Source organism: Ictidomys tridecemlineatus, unplaced genomic scaffold (assembly GCF_052094955.1).
Source record: "Ictidomys tridecemlineatus isolate mIctTri1 unplaced genomic scaffold, mIctTri1.hap1 Scaffold_112, whole genome shotgun sequence".
Lineage (NCBI taxonomy): Eukaryota > Metazoa > Chordata > Mammalia > Rodentia > Sciuridae > Ictidomys > Ictidomys tridecemlineatus.
The window spans coordinates 352,312-369,841 of NW_027521049.1; the positions used below are offsets into that span (position 1 = coordinate 352,312).

The 17,530-nt window shown below is 41.4% G+C and overlaps 1 pseudogene across 1 annotated transcript; it reads right to left on the bottom strand.

Moving 5' to 3' along the window:
• Window positions 1-443: 443 nt before the first annotated feature.
• On the bottom strand, window positions 444-15,821 carry LOC144372506 (ankyrin repeat domain-containing protein 34B-like; annotated as a pseudogene). Its single transcript, XR_013432512.1, has 4 exons — window positions 15,411-15,821; window positions 14,310-14,439; window positions 12,485-12,566; window positions 444-2,287 (listed from the first exon to the last, which is right to left on the bottom strand). The product of XR_013432512.1 is annotated as an ankyrin repeat domain-containing protein 34B-like (transcript).
• Between the last annotated feature and the right edge of the window lie 1,709 nt (window positions 15,822-17,530).

The window sequence follows — 17,530 nt, forward strand, 5'->3', positions numbered from 1 at the left end:
AAGACAGCAGTTGTATATAAGGTTGTTTAAAAACAACCAAAGCAAAATAAAAAGCACACAAAAAACTTGGCATAGGATATTAGTAGCTTGTAAAATCCCTGACTCTGCCAGATTGATACTGATTTAGCTGACACCAGGAATACGGGTGGCCTATTTTAACTATAGTGTTTTGACCTTTTAAATTTTTAAATTAACTCTTAACTTACCTGCAGTCAACATTTTTTTTTCAGAATTTGATCTTTCTTTCTTTGTACCTTGAGTTGATTGAAGTTAGAACATTTTAGAGCTGTCATTTTCTTTTATGCTTTTTGCATTGTGGAAAATCACCTTATTTGTTGACATGAAATGGTAAATAATTATGACTTGAAAACATTGTTTCCTAATAAAAACATTCTGAAAAAAATTTTTTAAATCTTCAAAATATTGTGATTTTTTTTTTGCTCATTTTTGTTTAAATGGAAAACCTGGACCACATGAAGGCTGATAAATATTGGAAGCTTTGAGAAAAATAGCTTTCACTTTGTTTGAGAGAATTCCCTCAGCAGAAGCTGTACAATATGCATATGTTCACAGTGCTTAATTCAAAACATAATATTTTAGTCTATCTAACCACAATGGGCTAACCAATAACAAGACATAAAAGGATGGACATTTAAGCTTTCTTTTCTAGGTGTGTATTTCTCTGACACAGACATCTGAAGACAATGTGTTTTGTAGCCTTCTCTTAAAAATTTACCAATTGCTTAATTTGTTCTGTTTGCAAAGACTGTCTCCTTAACAACATTTTTAACTTTTTAATTCTTTAGGGAAAATAGGAACTGTTGGCATAAGCACTTTTTGACCACAAGAAAGAAGGCTGCAAATCCTATTGTTGACATTGATATCTGAGATGGGAGGGTGAGGATTTACATTTAAGGGTGGCAGAAACCCAGGCCTGGTCTGCATAATATTGTGATCTAAAGGGAAAGCTCCAGAACCCCGCCTTTCTAAAACTGCAGGATTTCTCCTGCTCAGGGGCCCTGGGGGGATGGTCTCTGACAATTATTTGGAGCCTGACAACAGTGAAGAAGATGGCAAGAGGATCTTCTTTTTTCCTGTAAATGTTTTGCCATCTTCTAAAGTTGGTGGAATAAGGCCTTCGGAGAGCTGGGAATCAGAGCTGTAGTGATTTGCCCCTGAGTTTCTTTTTTGAACTATGCTTCTCAAGGTGGAGGTAAATATCGTCTGGTTAGGGTCTGGGTCCTGATCAACAGGAATTTCAGCACATGGCTGATTTCCATCTGGAAACAGAAATTGATAATTTATTTCATCATATGACATATTCCTTAAACCAGCCTGATCAAAGGTTCTGAGCAAATGCGCAGTATCTTTTACATCAATGCTTTGGTGCCTTGTGATGAATCGCTTAGAAAGTGCCAGCCCATTGGTTTTGGAGAATTCTTCCTCTGGTGTAATATCCAGGAGCTCCTCTTGCAAGGAGGCCACTCTGTTCTGGTGCTTTAATAATGGGGTACTTTTGATCCAGGCTGGACCCTGGGATAGCTTGGGCCCATTAGGGAACACTGCAGGCTTCCTCACGGGAGAGCCTGGTTCCCAGGTATCATCACTGCTTCCACAGGCCTCCCGGTCTTTAAAGCCAAAAAGCATCAGTTCAGTTTCAGAAAAATGTGAAAGTTGCGATGAGGCTGTTTTGATGTCTATCTCAGAAGGAGTGGTGCAGGTGGCTGGGGAGTGACACCCATCGATGTCTGCAGGAGGCATGTTTAGGTACTGTTTGGTAGTGTGCCCCCCAGAGGGTGATTTTGCAGTGGTTATAATAATGACCTCTTTCCCCTTTGCCTTGCAAGCACTAAGGAGAACTTTCAGGGTCTCCTTGTCTTCTGCATTTATTGCATAAACAAGAGCTGAGTAACCAGATTGGTCTTGCAAGCTGAGGTCAGCTCTGCTCTTTAGGAGCAAAGAAACAACTTCTGGACCAGCTTTTTCTAAGCAAGCGTGTATGAAGGCAGTTTTCCCAGATTTGTCCTGTATATTGGGATCGGCACTGTTTTCTAACAGGTACGTCACCATTTTGGCTTTACTGACACTCTGGGGATCCACATGTTTGGTCTTACAAGCAATCATTAAAGGCATTTCCCCGAGGTCATTGCTCTCATTGATGTAGGCACCACCTTCTAGCAAAAGTCTTGTGAAGCGAAGTCGGCTCTGATGGACTGTTTGATCAAGGAATTTCCATCATTTGAAATTTTTGTACCTTCATCCATCTTCAAAAGTCAGAAATCAATAGCTGGTTATCAAAGAAGATGAAGACCAAAAGATTAGCGGGAATCAACGTCCCAATTTACATTCATTTTGTCACTCACAATTTCTGAAATAGGTATAAAGGGGACATACATTGGATTATGTTATTAGCAGAGAAAAATCATGAATTGAAAAGTAAATTTTAGAAAAGAAATGATCTTTAGGGAATTACAAACTAAAATGTATTTTTGAAATCATCCTTGAATATTTATGATGGAATGCCAACATGTTATTCCCTAAAGCTCATTTTTAAATAATAATCCACTTATTTTTTTTTACCTGTTAAAACATATTTTTTAAATTATTTTTAGTTGTAAATGGACACAATAGCTTTATTTCTGTGGTGCTGAGGATCAAACCCAGAGTCTCACACATGCTAGGCAAGCGCTCTACCACTAAGCTACAGCCCAGGCCTGTGGAAGAAAAAAAAAATATATATATATATATATATATAATTTTTTGGTACTCATAATATTTTTATTTTACATTTATGTGGTGCTGAGAATCAAACCCAGTGCCTCGTGCATGCTAGGCAAGCACTCTACCACTGAGCCACAACCCCAGTCCTTATTTTGTGTTTTATTTAGAGACAGGATCTCACTGAGTTGCTTAGTGCCTCACTGTTGCTAAGGCTGGCTTTGAACTCCCAATCCTTCTGCCTTTGCCTCATGAGGGACTAGAATTACAAGCATGTGCCACAGTGCCTGGAAGTGAAAAGTATTTTTAAATGAATAATAGTAAAAAGTAAATTCAAGTAAAAATGCCAATGTTCTGTATAATTGCAATTGAATCAACTAAAATATAGCATGTTTGTAGTAGCTTAATGTAAAAGCTCTAATATTAAATTACTTAAACATGCCCTTAAATTATGCAAGTGATACTAGATTTTCAATTTGAAAGGCATTTTTATGTTTTGTTAGGTGATGAAAAATTATTTGGTCTACAAAACTTTAAGAGAGCTGACATGATGTCTGAAATTCACACTAAGCTAGCAATAGTGAGCATAATTGTACATTTTTATTAATTCCATTATTTAAATTACATGCTGACTAGACTATGGTGTTATTAACAATTTCTGGGTTATTTTTTTTTGTTCTAGTTAGTTATTCATGACAGTAGAAGGCATTTTGACACATTGTACACAAATGGAGCACAACTTCTCCTTCCTGTGGCTGAACATGATGCAGAATCAGACCAGAAGTGTAACCATTACATGTATATAGGGTAATAATGTCCACCTCATTCCACCATCTTTCCCATCCCCATTCCCCTGTCCCTCCCCTCACTCCCCTCTGCACAATCCAAAGTTTGGGTTAAATTTTAATGGTACTTCATTTGCTCTAAAAAGGTCTTATAGGCAAGAAATCTGAAAGGAGCCCTGGAAGCTTGGTAGACTTAAAAAAAAACATTGAAACTGAAAAAGATTTACATTTAATTTATTTAAATATTTTAAATTCAAACTCCTTCAATAGATCACTTTAGTCAGGGGTAATAATTATGCCTTCATTAAGGCTAAGGGAAATTTTGTCTTTTATTGATATTTAGATGTAAAATGGATGTCTATATAATATTTAAATCTAATATAATAGGGTAGTTTTTAGAAATTGAGAACTTATATTTATGCTAATCATTGACTTTTCTCCCCGCCCAGGACTGGGGATTGAAGGATTGAACTGAGACCCTTGCACAAGTTGGCAAGTGCCTCATTACTGACCTACATCCCCAAACTTTTTATTTTGTTTTGAGATGGAGTCTTGCTCAGTTGCCCAGGTTGGCCTTGAACATGTGATATAATAACCTCTTAATAGAAAGAAAACACAGAGAGAGCAGAAAATTTAAAAAAAGAAAAATATAGACATGCACAAAAATTAATTCAATTGTTAGGTATCCATAAGCTCTTAAATGTACTGGGTACTGAGATGCAAAGACACAAGCCTACCCTGAGGAGTTCACAATCTTTGGAAAATACTGCATAGCTGGATTATTGTATAATCAATCAGCTGGCTACGGGAAGAATCATGACAACACAACAGCTTCAACAACTCTGAAACAAAGGGGGCTTCACAGAAGCCAGCCCTGGATCTGGGTCTTGAAGACTGTGTCAGATAGGGCTGTTAGTGCAGCCAGGTAGTAGAGTGCTTGCCTAGCAATCCCCAACACTGCAAAGAAAATAAAAATTAAAAAAACAAAGAATTTGGCAGGCAGACAAAAGAGAAAGAGAGAATTAGAGAACACTGTATGCAAAGACCCAGAGGCATACCACAGTAGTTATGAATTACAAAACAAACTCTGTTTACACAGATATAACCAAATTGAGGGAAATGCTTTAGCAGATGGTGAGAGTTAGGGTTAATATGGCAGAACACACACAATTTTGCTTCTTCCTGACCAACCCCCACCGCACCACAAAATGAAAGAATTACGCCCCCACCCCCAAAAGTTAGAGGGAAAATGAAAGAAGGGGACAGTGACATTTTGGAAACTAGTAAGCTGGTAAGCCAGTAGCAACTGACTCTATCAACCTGAGAAAGCTGGGCCTTGAGTCAGCAACGATAAAGATAAAGCTGAGAACCAACTCCACACACACCGCAGAATCCTGAAGGCAGTAGCCCAGAAGCTTTAGAACTGGGTGATGATAGTGATGAAGAATTCATGGAAAGTAAGGAGGGCCAGGTGAAAAGCTGTTAGAGAAGTCTTGGGTCTTTGCTGCTGGAAGTGTGATCTCACCTCAGACCAGCAGCAAAAAGCTTACTAGACAGCAGATCTCAGACTCAAGCCCAGAGCTACTGCATCAGCACCTACCTCTTCACTAGATCCCATGTGATTTGTGTGCACAGGAAGCACTGCCTTAGGTGGTTCCCACAACTCCAAGTCACTGGCAGTAGACCAGTGCCGCTCTCTCATTCTGGATGTCCAGAATGTTAGGGAGAACTTGACACAGGAATTGCCATTTTGAAACATATCCTTCATCTTCGAACAAGAGTCACCTCCCAGTTACTTCGACTAAACCCCCAGACAATACTCTGTCATCTTGGTTTGGCCTGAAACAATGACCACTTCAACAATGGAGGTGAGACCACAAGCATCCTTTCCTGACAACCCCCTACCAACAGCCTAAATGCAAAATTTCTCCCACTCTCTCAAGTCCCTATAATGACCCCAGGCTATAAGCAGAAGTTGGAATACAGGTCTCAGTCTGCACTGGATCCCCTCCGCAGGTTTGTCCCTAATAAACCTGTTACTATTGGGACATCTCTCCCCTCTCTTTCCTTCATTTGGTTCTTTCCTTACACAGAGGTGTGCTGAAATGGTGAAACAGGTTTCTGGGTTGGAGACACTAGGCATATTTGAGAACAACAGAAAACCGAGAATAAGTGTTTCACTTTTTGACCACTGCCTGGGAGACTCCCCAGCTCAGTTCCAAGAAGGCTGGAAGCCATCCCTTACCCCTGCTATACTCTCCTCTCAAGAGCTGGATCTGCTAAGAGAAAACATCTAGGCAGGTTCCCCTACATGCCACCAGATAATCCCACAGTGAAGCTTACACGTGACAAGCCTCACCTGTGTGCTCGAAAACAAACCAAAGTGCCTCCTACATTGAAGACAGACATCATAGTAAAAGAAATAAGCAACTTGGAGGAAACAGATGTTAGGAAAATGAAAATTTCAAAACTCATTATCCTCACATGAACAAGATATTGTAACTGCATTATAAGAATAATATCATATGAAAAAAAAGAATATTGAGATTCCATAAAAAAAGTTCTCAAAAGGCAAAAACATGATACAGATCTGGGAAATTCAACAGAAAAGCTGGATGAGAAGGCTGATAAGATCTCTAAAGTATCTCTTACTAGACAAAGGCACCATAAATATACATTGGAGAAAAGATAGCTTATTCAATAAATGGTGCTGGGAAATCTGGATGAAATTAAACCACTATCTCTCACCATGCACAAAACTCAAAGTGGATCAAGGACCTAGGAATTAGACCAGAGATCCTGCACCTAACAGAGGAAAAAGTAGGCTCAAATCTTCATCATGTCAGATTAGGTCCTGACTTGCTTAATCAGATTCCTAAAGCACAAGAAATAAAATCAAGAATCAATAAATGGGATGAATTCAAACTAAAAAGCTTCTCAGCAAAAGAAACAATCAATGAGGTGAAGAGAGAGCCTACAGAATGAGAGAGCAAATTTTTACCACACATACATCAGATAGAGAGCACTGATCTCCAGGATTTATAAAGAACTCAAAAAAATACCAAAAAATACAGACAACCCAATCAATAAATGCACTAAGAAGCTGAACAGACACTTCTCCGAAGAAGAAACACAATCAATCAACAAATATATGAAAAAATGTTCATCATCTCTAGCAATTAGAGAAATGCAAATCAAAACTACTCTAAGATTTAATTTAGAATGGCAGTTTTCAAGAATACAAGCAACAATAAGTGTTGTCGAGGATATGGGGGAAAAGGCACATTCATTCATTGCTGGTAGCAACCAATCTGGAAAGCTGTACGGAGATTCCTTAGAAAACTTGGAATGAAACCACTATTTCACCCAGCTATCCCTCTCCTCAGTCTACACCCTAAAGACTTAAAAACTGTGTACTATAGTAACACGGCCACTTCAGTGTTTATAGCAGCACAATTCACAATGGCTAAACTGTGGAAGCAACTTAGATGCCCTTCGATAGATGAATGGATAAAGAAATTCTGGTATATATACACAATGGGATATTACTTGGCATTAAAAGAGAATAAAATTATGGCATTTTCAGGTAAATGGATGGAGTTGGAGAACATCATGCTAAGTAAGCCAATTACCAAAAATCAAAGGCTGAATTTTCTCTCTGATAAGTGGATTCTGATCCATAATGGAGGGAGGGGGCATGGGGGTAGGAAAAATGGTAGAATGCAAAGGACATCATTACACTAGGTACATGTATGACTGCACAAATGGTGCAACTCTACATCATATACAACCAGAGAAATGAAAAATTGTGCTCCATTTGTGCACAATGAAATGAAATGCATTCTGCTGTCATATATAACTGATTAGAAAAATTTTTTTAATGTTAAGTAATTTTTTTTAATTGGAAATTTTTTTTAAATTATTGATAGTTGATTGCATGAAAGCTCTGTGTAAATTTAAGATAAAAAAAAGTCAAAGAGAAAAAAAATCTTTAAAGTAGTCAAACAAAATGAATAGAGTGGGGAAGACAATTAGAGGACCAGACCAGGAACTTCAACATTCAAATAATGGAAGCTGCATAAAGGAAAAAATACTGGAGGGCAGAGGTAGGAGCACAGGGGAGAAATCAACGAGATCAAAAAGAATTTCTAGGTCCAAGGAACATGAATAACCAAATTAAAAGGGCCCAATTAGAGCATCCCACAATAAATGAAAGCCAACCATACTTATAACACCTGGTTGTAAATTTCTAAAACAGAGAAGATTCCACAGGTTTAGAGGTAGGGTTCAGGGAATGTGGTGATAAGTTTCATACTTAAGGATCCAGAATTACTATAGTTTCAGATCTACCAATAATAATGGTGAAAAACATTGGAGGAATAGCTTTAAAATTCTGAAGGAAAATGAACCTGTTTCAAATTCTATATTTAGCTAAGCCATTGGACAAGAACTAGGACAAACTCTCAAAAATTTACTGGAGGAGGTAATTGACAAAGATGAAATAGTGAAACAAGGAAAAAGGAGAGCATGAGACACCAAGGGCTAGACATCTTCAGGTAGGAAAGGCACCCACCCCCAGGAAAATGCTGAAGGGAAATGTTGGGATAATGAGTACCAAAGATACCCTCTCTAAGATCACTTGGTCATTTCTCCATCTGTTAGCAGAGGACCACATCCCAGGGGGAGCCTGCTCTCAGTTCTTGTCTTTGCTTGCTGTGTCCCAACCACGTCGCTCCTCTCTCTTCTATACTTGTCTTCTGTGGCAATCATGGTGCTCATTTCATCTCTAGTGGGCTTCAGAGGAGAAAGACTGAACAGCCCATTCATTCCCTTTAGATACCAGTACTGGTCTCACTGTGCACTGCCAGCAGCTCTGTAATGTTGAGCCCCACGCTTCCCAGGACCCACTCACTCTTGACCTTGCCTACAGGAGTTCTTGTAAGCACACCTGGACGTTGAGCCAGACCAAGATGCAGAGACTGTCCAATTTATCTTCTGAGAGCTGCCATCATATATTGGCAAATATTGCTCTTTCCTGATGTGTATAATTGTGTGCTTGTTGCCCAGTTTTTTTAAAGATACAATTATTTTACTTACAGATCATTTATAAGTAGGAAATAAAAATGAAAGCAAAAAAGAATGATAAACATAAAAGTTAAGAGAAAATGATCATGTTCTATTTCTGAATCTTGGTGCTATGTATAGGGGTGTCATTTTATTATTATTGTTTAAACGGTACCTATTTCATATACTCTTCCATATAATGCCACTCTTATCTATTTATTGTAAAATAAAACATGCATTCAGAAAAAAAAAGCATAGCATACATGCAAAATTTACAGAGTCATACGAGGTCTTATTTTTGCAACATAATTCATGGTGTTATCAATAGTATTTTTGCACAAACTTTCCATTGCAGTTGCCATGAAAGGAAGCATTCTGAAGAATAAACTTGTTCCTCTCCACTTTGGTATCATTCGTGATGCAAACAAAGAACAACTACTCAATAAATATATATGTAAACACAACAAAAGTAAACATTTTGATTTTACGTCCTCATTGTCACATTCTGTAAGAACTATTCCAGAGATAAACATACCTGTGACTCAGGAACATAGGAATTTAGAATCTACTAGTAGCATGGGTTCCAACTCAAAAGATCTATTCTAAAGCAAAACATTTGAAAAGAGCCACAGTGAGAGAGCCATCATAAAAGATACTTCTTTTAGTATTTTTCATTTATAAATGCATTTAATACAGCAAAGAAATTTAGAGAAGTGATTTGGAACATAACATCGAAAATAGAAATCACCTAGTAACTAGTAACTAGTAATAAATCACCTAGTAATAATAGATACAGTAAATGGTCATTTTTAAAAATCTTTGGGAAAAAAGTAGCATTTAAGAAACACTGAAATATGAACAAGTTGCCAGGTACCATATTTTAATATTATACTTTCATATAGGGAAATATGCTTTCTATTTGGGAAATCTTGCTTTGGAGTTTTGTTGTTTTAAACTCTCATAAGAACCTATTTGGGAAGTCTCTGGACTTTTCAAGTAAAGGCCTTTGTCCACAACACTAAATCTGAACACTTCCCGTCAAAACTTTTCTTTCACTAAGATTGGTGTCAAGAGGTTCCAGGAGAAAGGGAGCTGGCAATAGGGGCAACCTGGATCCCTGAGTGGCACAGTGTCCACCTCAGTCCTGTGGAAAGCGGGATGCTGTGGGCTGCAGATCTTAAAGAAGCAAATAAATGGTATCAACTGGCTGCCTAAGTTATCTGTCATAAATACAATGGTAGATCCTCTCTCTCAAGGGCTGGAGGGCTGGCTAGCAAAAACAACTCCATGAGGTTTACTCTTTCTTCATTATGACGACTTTTGTTTTTCTTTCTAAGAGACAGGCCTCGCTATATTGTCCAGGCTGGCCCTGAACTCCTGGGCTCAAGCGATCCTTCTGCCTCAATCTCCCAAGTAATTTGGACTATAGATCCATATCACTGCAGCTGGCTATAATGACTTTTAAAGTCACTTGGTTTGCTTACTTTTTAACATTTAGTAGGACAATTCTGAACATTAAATTTTTCAGAGAAAAAAAAAGCCATAGATATTTTATTCTTTAAATGTATAGTACATATTTGAGTCCCTAAGGTCACATTTTGTAATCAGTATCTTACTGGAATAATCTCCTATCATTAGGCCTTCATCCTCTTTCAAGTGTTTTTTTTTAACCTTTCCTTATCTATTTGTACATCCAAAGTGCTGATATTCTGATATTTAAGTCTGACTTATTTTTCATAGAGCTAAATTTACTTTTTAATTAAGACCATTTCTCTTGCCTAGAATGTTCTTTTCTCCTGTCTGAGAGAAACATCCTGACTGAGCACCCAGAGCTGAGATATTAAAATTCAGTCAACTTCTTCATTATATGTAGTGTTTAAGCAACCCCCCAGTTCAGTTTTACTTTCCACACAGAAAACACTCCAACTGGAAGAAGTTCAGACTCGCAGGCCCAGGTTTCAATCCCGACACACCTACTAATGAGCTATATGTCCTGGTAAAGGCTCAGTCTATCAGAGTGTTGGGTTCTTCCTTGTAAGGTGCATCTGCCATAGACATGCTGGGACATGCTGGGACTAACTAAGTTGTTGGCCATAAGGAACAGCAGCCATTGAACTGCTTAGACATGTCTGCTTGCAATTGATAAAGAGCTATAAGGGGCACTAGCCATAGGCATTCTTAGCAATGACTGGTTACATATGATAGGGAGTGCAGCTCCATAAGCATGTGCAAAGAACATGCCCAGTTGCAAATATATTACCTCACTGGATATAACCAATGGACGTTGACTTTCACTGGGCATAACCAATCATCAAGGTACACCACCAACATGAAACTGTATTTAAATTGCTGGTCCTGCCACATTGAAGTGTTTTGCTCTAAGAAATCAGTGAGAATGGCCACCTTGCCGTCCATCCCTGGACTGACTCCACTATTTCCTGACGTCTAGCCATCGGCTGGAGAGAACCACCAGACAAGGACAACGTCTGCTCTTTGACTAAGAGAAGTCACGTGGCATTGGAGGTATTTGGGGGCTCATGGTTGCCCTAGGATTGTGTGATTTGTTTATAGTGTTTAATTAATGTGCTTTGAATGCTAGTTGGGGTACTCCAGCACACCCAATGAGCTTTGCATTAATTGTTTGTTTTTGGTGATTGGTGTGACCGAATATATGCTTGTATTTAAAGATAATCCACCTCTGAATAATTATTACTAGCGCTGCTCATGACATTCCCCTATGGAATGACAATCATAATATTCCATGTGGATGAAACATGAAATTAAACAATGCTAGAAGACTTTCTTGTGCCTTCCTACTCACTACATCCTTCTTAAATTTTTTTTTTTTATTTCAGGGATCTGGAGATGTAGCTCAGTGATAGAAAACTTTTCTAGCACAGGCGAGGTCCTGGGTTCAATCTTCAGCAGCACATACACAAACATTGTCTCATAATTCTGACTCCTTTTATTTTTATCACATCTCTAACCTGAAGCCTATTTAAGTAACAGATAAAATACTAAAAATGCTTTTTCAGAATCTATAAATAATATTTTGTAAACATAAGTGGAATATAATCAGTGAGAAATGGAAAGAACATATCCTTTAAGTACATTTTCTTTATAATTTCTAAATCCTATGTTTTTATAAGACCTTAATGATTAAACAGTTGCACAAACATTTTTATTTTAAAGTTAGAATGTCTTTAACATCAATTACAATTCATCATGGCATTTTATCACAATCTTTCAGTATCTCTCTCTACAACCAAGACCCCATCAAAATTAGAACTACTTGGTTAATTTTTAAAAAAGATATATATATATTCTCAAGAACAAAGAAAATTAGAGGGGACGAATCATCAGATAAGTAATTTCAAATAAGCCCTGGAAGAGAGTTGAGCTGGTGGAATGGTAGATAGCTGCAAAATAAAGAGCCAGGGGAGGAGGCTCAAAGAGAAGGGAGCCCACCCATTAACAGGGCCCATAAAGTTGAGCACTCAGAGATTCCAAGCATTGCAGAAAGTGGCAGGGAGGCACAGGACTGAAGATGAGAGGACAGTTGAAAATCTGCAGACAGAGTACCTGGGCCTCCAGCTATTTCACCCTGTCCCAAGTAGCAGACAACTAACTGCAAGAAAACAAAGATTGATAACCTGAGCAAACTGATCAGAAAGGCTCTGAACTTGAAGGCAGCAAGCTGAAAATGTGGATAAAGTGAGAATCTGTAGGCTGAAAGTTGAGATCCCCAGTTCTCTGCCTGCCCTGCTACCAGGAGACTGGAAGCCAGGAAGAAAGAAAATCGTTGCATTTTAAAATTATGAGTCCTATTAAAAATATCTGTGGATAAATGAAGCAGTTCAAACCATAACTATACTCACCCTTCTACACACCCACTCCAAATGGAAATAGAAAGTTACCTGAAAACATTATTCCAAATTTCATACTTCACTTTTTCTCTTCTGTCCCTGGATGAGTCTCCTGGCAGCCAGCTGTCAGTTCCTACCAAAGGAAATCAAAGCTATTCAGAGGCACATAAACACCAATGATTTGCTGCAAGCATCTTTCTCATTTAGAGTCTAGTTTTTTAATTCCTTGTTAAGAAATCTCTACAGTGTTTGTTCAGTTTATCATATTTCACCAATTACGAGTTTGTAAAAGCGCCTGGAGTAGATTTTATGCATAGCAAACTGGTGGGTGTCTGTTTGTAGGATGGAGCCTGCCCTGCAGGCCCTTACCTGGTTCAGCCAGGTGAGAAGGCTAAGGAAGAAAAGAAAAGGGAATTCTCCCAAGGTCCTTTGTCTTATCCACCTGCCTGTCAGAGGTTAAGTACACATTTCTCTGTCCTTTCTTAACATCTCTTTGTCTCTTGGATGACCAGTTTGCTGCAGAGCATGGTTCTGTCTGGAGAACTTGACTCATGCAGTGTCTAACGTGACAGTGCCATTTTGGCTGAGGTACTTTAAAAGCTGTCTTGGAGGTGACAGGCTAGGCCTTTCCTATGGCTTTCTCTCCCAATATTTCCCTGTTTTCCTTTCATTAGGTCAAAAAAGTTGTTTTCCTTTGTTCCTTTTACTATACTTTCTAATTGGATCCATTATCCCACCATAAAGTTAGTTGTCTGGCTATGGTGGAGGAGAGAGGGAGTAAAACATCACAAATAGGTTTGAAGCTCAAATTCAGTCCTTCCCACTAACCCGAGTCCTGCCTTTATGCAGAAGAGGCAGCAAGGTGTGTGTGTCAAGAACCTGGGCTGTCTCTCTTCAAGTTACCAACCTTTGGGAAGTAATTTCTCACCCCTAAAATGAGGATAATATCTATGTCACAGTAGACAGTTCTAAGAATTTAAAAATACTCAAATATACTTGTTGCTGAAGAATTCAACATATGACAGTTTCTAAACATGCATCAGCAAATACAGGTCCTCTGCATGTGAATCCTCTGTGCTGGTGGGGTTGGACAATGAGGCCAAATTTCCTCTACCAATGGGTTCTCACCTTTTGTGGGCATAAACATCACAGGGAGAATCTGTTAAAAATAAGATTCCAGGCTCTATTCCTAGATATTCAATACCAGGTGCTTGCTGCCCACTTCAAGAAAATGTGGGGCAGTCTCTTCATTCCTATATGCTATCAACCCCTACCTCTAACTCTTACAGGTCTTCAAGTGGTTTGATGCTCAACTCCTCTGCGGGAGTGAAGGGTAGAGATGGTTAGCCCAGAAAGGAGTTAAGGGAGCCTTTTTCGGTTTCAGAGTACAGCCTTGAGTTAGAACAGGCCCTGGGGGTTGGAGGTTTGCTGCCTTGCTCTTCCCAAACAAGTCTGAAAAAACATGGTCCTTTGGGGAGCCTAAGGCCAGGATGCCCAGGCCAACTTGGAGTAAGGAAAGCCTGCCAGCCACAATTAAAGCATGCCTCTCCTACCCAGCAAGATGCATCTGAGATTGTCCCAGGAAATGTAAGGGACTGGCCAAGAAGAGTGCTCTTCCCCAGCACCAGTTTCTAAGAATTATTGACAAAATGCCTAAGGGAAGGAGTAGCTAGTACTGTTCCCTACACATACCCACAAAGGGCTAGGTTATCTTCTATTACCTTGGGGCTGTCCCCAGGACCTTTAGGAAAAATCATTGGGATATATACACCCCTACATCTCTGAATAGATTCCCCCTCAATACACACACATACACACACACACACACACACACACACACACACACAGGTAACAGAGGGGTGGGTGGAGGACAAACCTGCACCTCCAATCTCAGGGAACCAAGATGACTAGATTTCCGAGCTATTGAGGATGCTGGCAGCGTCTCTGGATCCCCCATGGCGTCTCTTCAGGCTTTTCCAAGAACGGGAGGGAGCAAGCCCAAAGTGCTGTCAGAGAAGGGCAAAGGAAGGTGACTGGGGCGACAGCGTTGGGGCACGGATGGGGGCGGGGCGCATGTTTCTTCACCTCCTCTGTGAGCCAGGGCAGCGGCTGGAGGGCTGAAGCTATTGCCATCCACGAAAGGGGATTCTGACCAGGGCCCCTGAAGAGTGGTTTCCTCACCTCCAGCCCTCTGGGAGGATGCAGCCCACCCTTGGGGAATGGCGAGCCAGAGAGGACAGCCATTGCCCTTATCCCAGGGAAGGCGCACCTCTGCACCCCGGCTCTGCGTGAAGGGGGTCTCCAGCGCGCACATCCTTGGTGCCAAGGATGTGCGCGCTGGAGAGCCAAGGGACCCAGCTGCCCACCTCTGTCTGACTCCGGTTGCTCGAGCCAGAGGCTGCAAAGGACTCCTCAAGCCACAACCCACCATCTGCGCCCAGCCTGCATCTCCTGCTGCCCAGCGGCCCCAGGCACCTACGGAGACGCGCTCGAGCTGGACCCTCCGACCCGCGCGCTCCTGCGGCCGAGCGCGCGCCGCCGACACCCAGCAGTTCCGCGGCTCGGGTACATTCCCCCAGCGCCGTGAGGCAAAGAAGGAGGCGGAACCCGCATCCCGCGGGGTCCAAGCCCCAGCCGCCCGCCGCAAAGCGGGACCCGAGCACCGGCGAGGATTGCAGGAGGCGAGAGGGTATGCTCGGGCTGAGCGCACCCCGGGGTGGCGGGGCAGAGGCGCTGGGGAGGCCCGTGAAGCCCGTTGCCTCTCGGTGGGCCGGGTCTCATTCTTGGCTAGGGGCACTGCAGTGTCAGGATGCACGTGAGGTGCGAGATCCGGAGCCTGAGCTCGAGGGCGGGGCGCACGAAGGCCACGCGGCCTCGGGGTCTCGGGCTGCGCCCTCGGTGCCCTCCTCCCAGCAGCTGCCACGGCAACCCAAAGTTTCCCCAAGTGCAGCCGGCAGAGAAGGCGCCGCACACTGACCTGAGACTCTCTGTCGAGTTGGCAGCGGCGCCCGTCGCTTCCCTCAGGCAGCTCTGACCCTCCGAACTGGTGGCCCCAGGGCGCAAAGCCGGACCGAGCTGCCCACCCCAGTCTGCCGTCGGAACTGGGTAATGGTTTTTGGTCTTTGGCGGCGCCAATCTCAGATGCTAGTCGGTGCCTCCCCGTCCCCGCCCCTGGTTGGCAGAGAGAGGCAGGCGGCGGGCTGAGAAGCTTGGAGTGGGAGCCGGGAGGCGCGCACTTCGCCAGACGCTGGGGCTGTGCGGCGATTCCGCTGGGAGTGACGCGCGGACTTGGGGATTCGCCGCAGGTGGGGGCCGCGTGCCAGTCCAGTCCCGGGGGCCAGAGGTTTTTCTCCGAAGCTCCGCCTTCTGTTCTCATAAGCCGGGCCCCGCCCCTCCTCTGGCCACTGCGCTTTGGCCCCAAAGACTTGACTCGTCCTAGAGCTAGGGTGGTAGGGTCCCCAAGGCCCCTAGGATCTTTGGTCGGCTTCTGCGCCCCTTTTTCTGCCCAGCTCGTATCCATGCGGCTGGTCAGTGAATCTGCCCTCGCGGGACTCTGCTCTATCCTGATCACTTAGGCAATGCCAGAGCCTCACTTCTGGTTGGAGTGTTAGTGGGAACAATCATTCTTGCTTTTATTTTTATGAATTCATAACTATATTACACTGCTATTAAGGCTTAATATGACATTCAACAAAAATACAGTTCATATATTAAACTCCGCTGAAAGATCAAGAAAGATGAAATTAAAACAACAGTTTTTGTTGTTGTTGTTGTGGTGGTGGTGGTGGTGGTGGTGCTGGGGATCAAACACAGGGCCTTTTGCACATGAGCCAAGTGATCTACCCCTCATTGAGCTGTATCCCCATACTAAGGAAATGGTTTTAACTCTGTGCTTATCTTGGAGAGTCTGACAGAGAAAAGATTCACTGTTTTCTATCATTCGGAGTCTTTAGAAGCAAGTTCATGGGACATTTTACCCTAGAGGTGGGAGTTGGAAGTCCTGGATCTGGGTTGCCCTTTGCCATGGTTTGTTTGGAGGTTCCCAGAAAGGAATGGGCAAATTTGCTGGAAGTCTTAGGTCTCTTCCCATTGTCTATTTTTAAAGCTTTTTATCTATGTATATGTAGTGTACATATTTAAAGGTGCACATTTCCCAAATTCAGTGATTTTGCACTAATTGAATAATCCAGATTAAGAAACAACACCACCAGCTCCCCAGAAGATCTCTTTATATCTCCCCCTTGTGGGGAGTAGTGGTTTCAAACAGCATACATTAGTTTTGCTTGTTTGGCACTTGAATCACCTTGTCACCCTGTCACCCTGTTGTTTGACTAATTTACCACAATATTAAATTTTAGAGATGAATACTGTGTGTGGTTGTGGTTTGTTCATTCTTTTTGCTATATAGTATTCTATGATGTGAATACAGTTCAACTATTTTACTCCTGATAGACATTTGGGTAATATTCAGGTTTGAGACATTACAATATGGCTATAAACATGATACTAGATATCCTTGGGTGAACATATGTACCTATTTCTGTTGGGTACATACCTAGTACTGGAATTGTGAGTCACGAAGTAGGCATATGTTCAGCTCTGTAGATATTGCCAAACAACTTTTTAAAGTAATCCAATTTTTCTTCCTATGTTATTAGTTTCCTATTGCTATTTTTTTTTTAAAAAAATGCAGTTGTAAATGGATGGCATGCTTTTATTTTGTTTATATTTTTTTCTGTGGTGCTGAGGATTGAATCCAGTTCCTCACATGTGCTAGTCAAGTGCTCTGCAACAGCCCCAGCCTTCCTTTTGTTATTTTTTACCACAAACAAATCACTGCAAATGTAGTGGCCTAAAATAATACAATTCTTTTTTTTAACAGTCCAAACTGGGTTTTATGTGGCTAAAATCAAGTTGCCTGCAGGGTACCTTACTTTTGTGTGCTCTAGGGGACAATCTGTTTCCTTGACTTTTCTAGCTTTTAGAAGCTTCCCTGCATTCCTTGGCTGGTGGCTCCTTCCTCCAAGCTCAAATCTCTCTTCTTTTTCTCCTCCCATCTCTGTTTCCATTGTCACATGGAAGCATCTGATTCCCCTG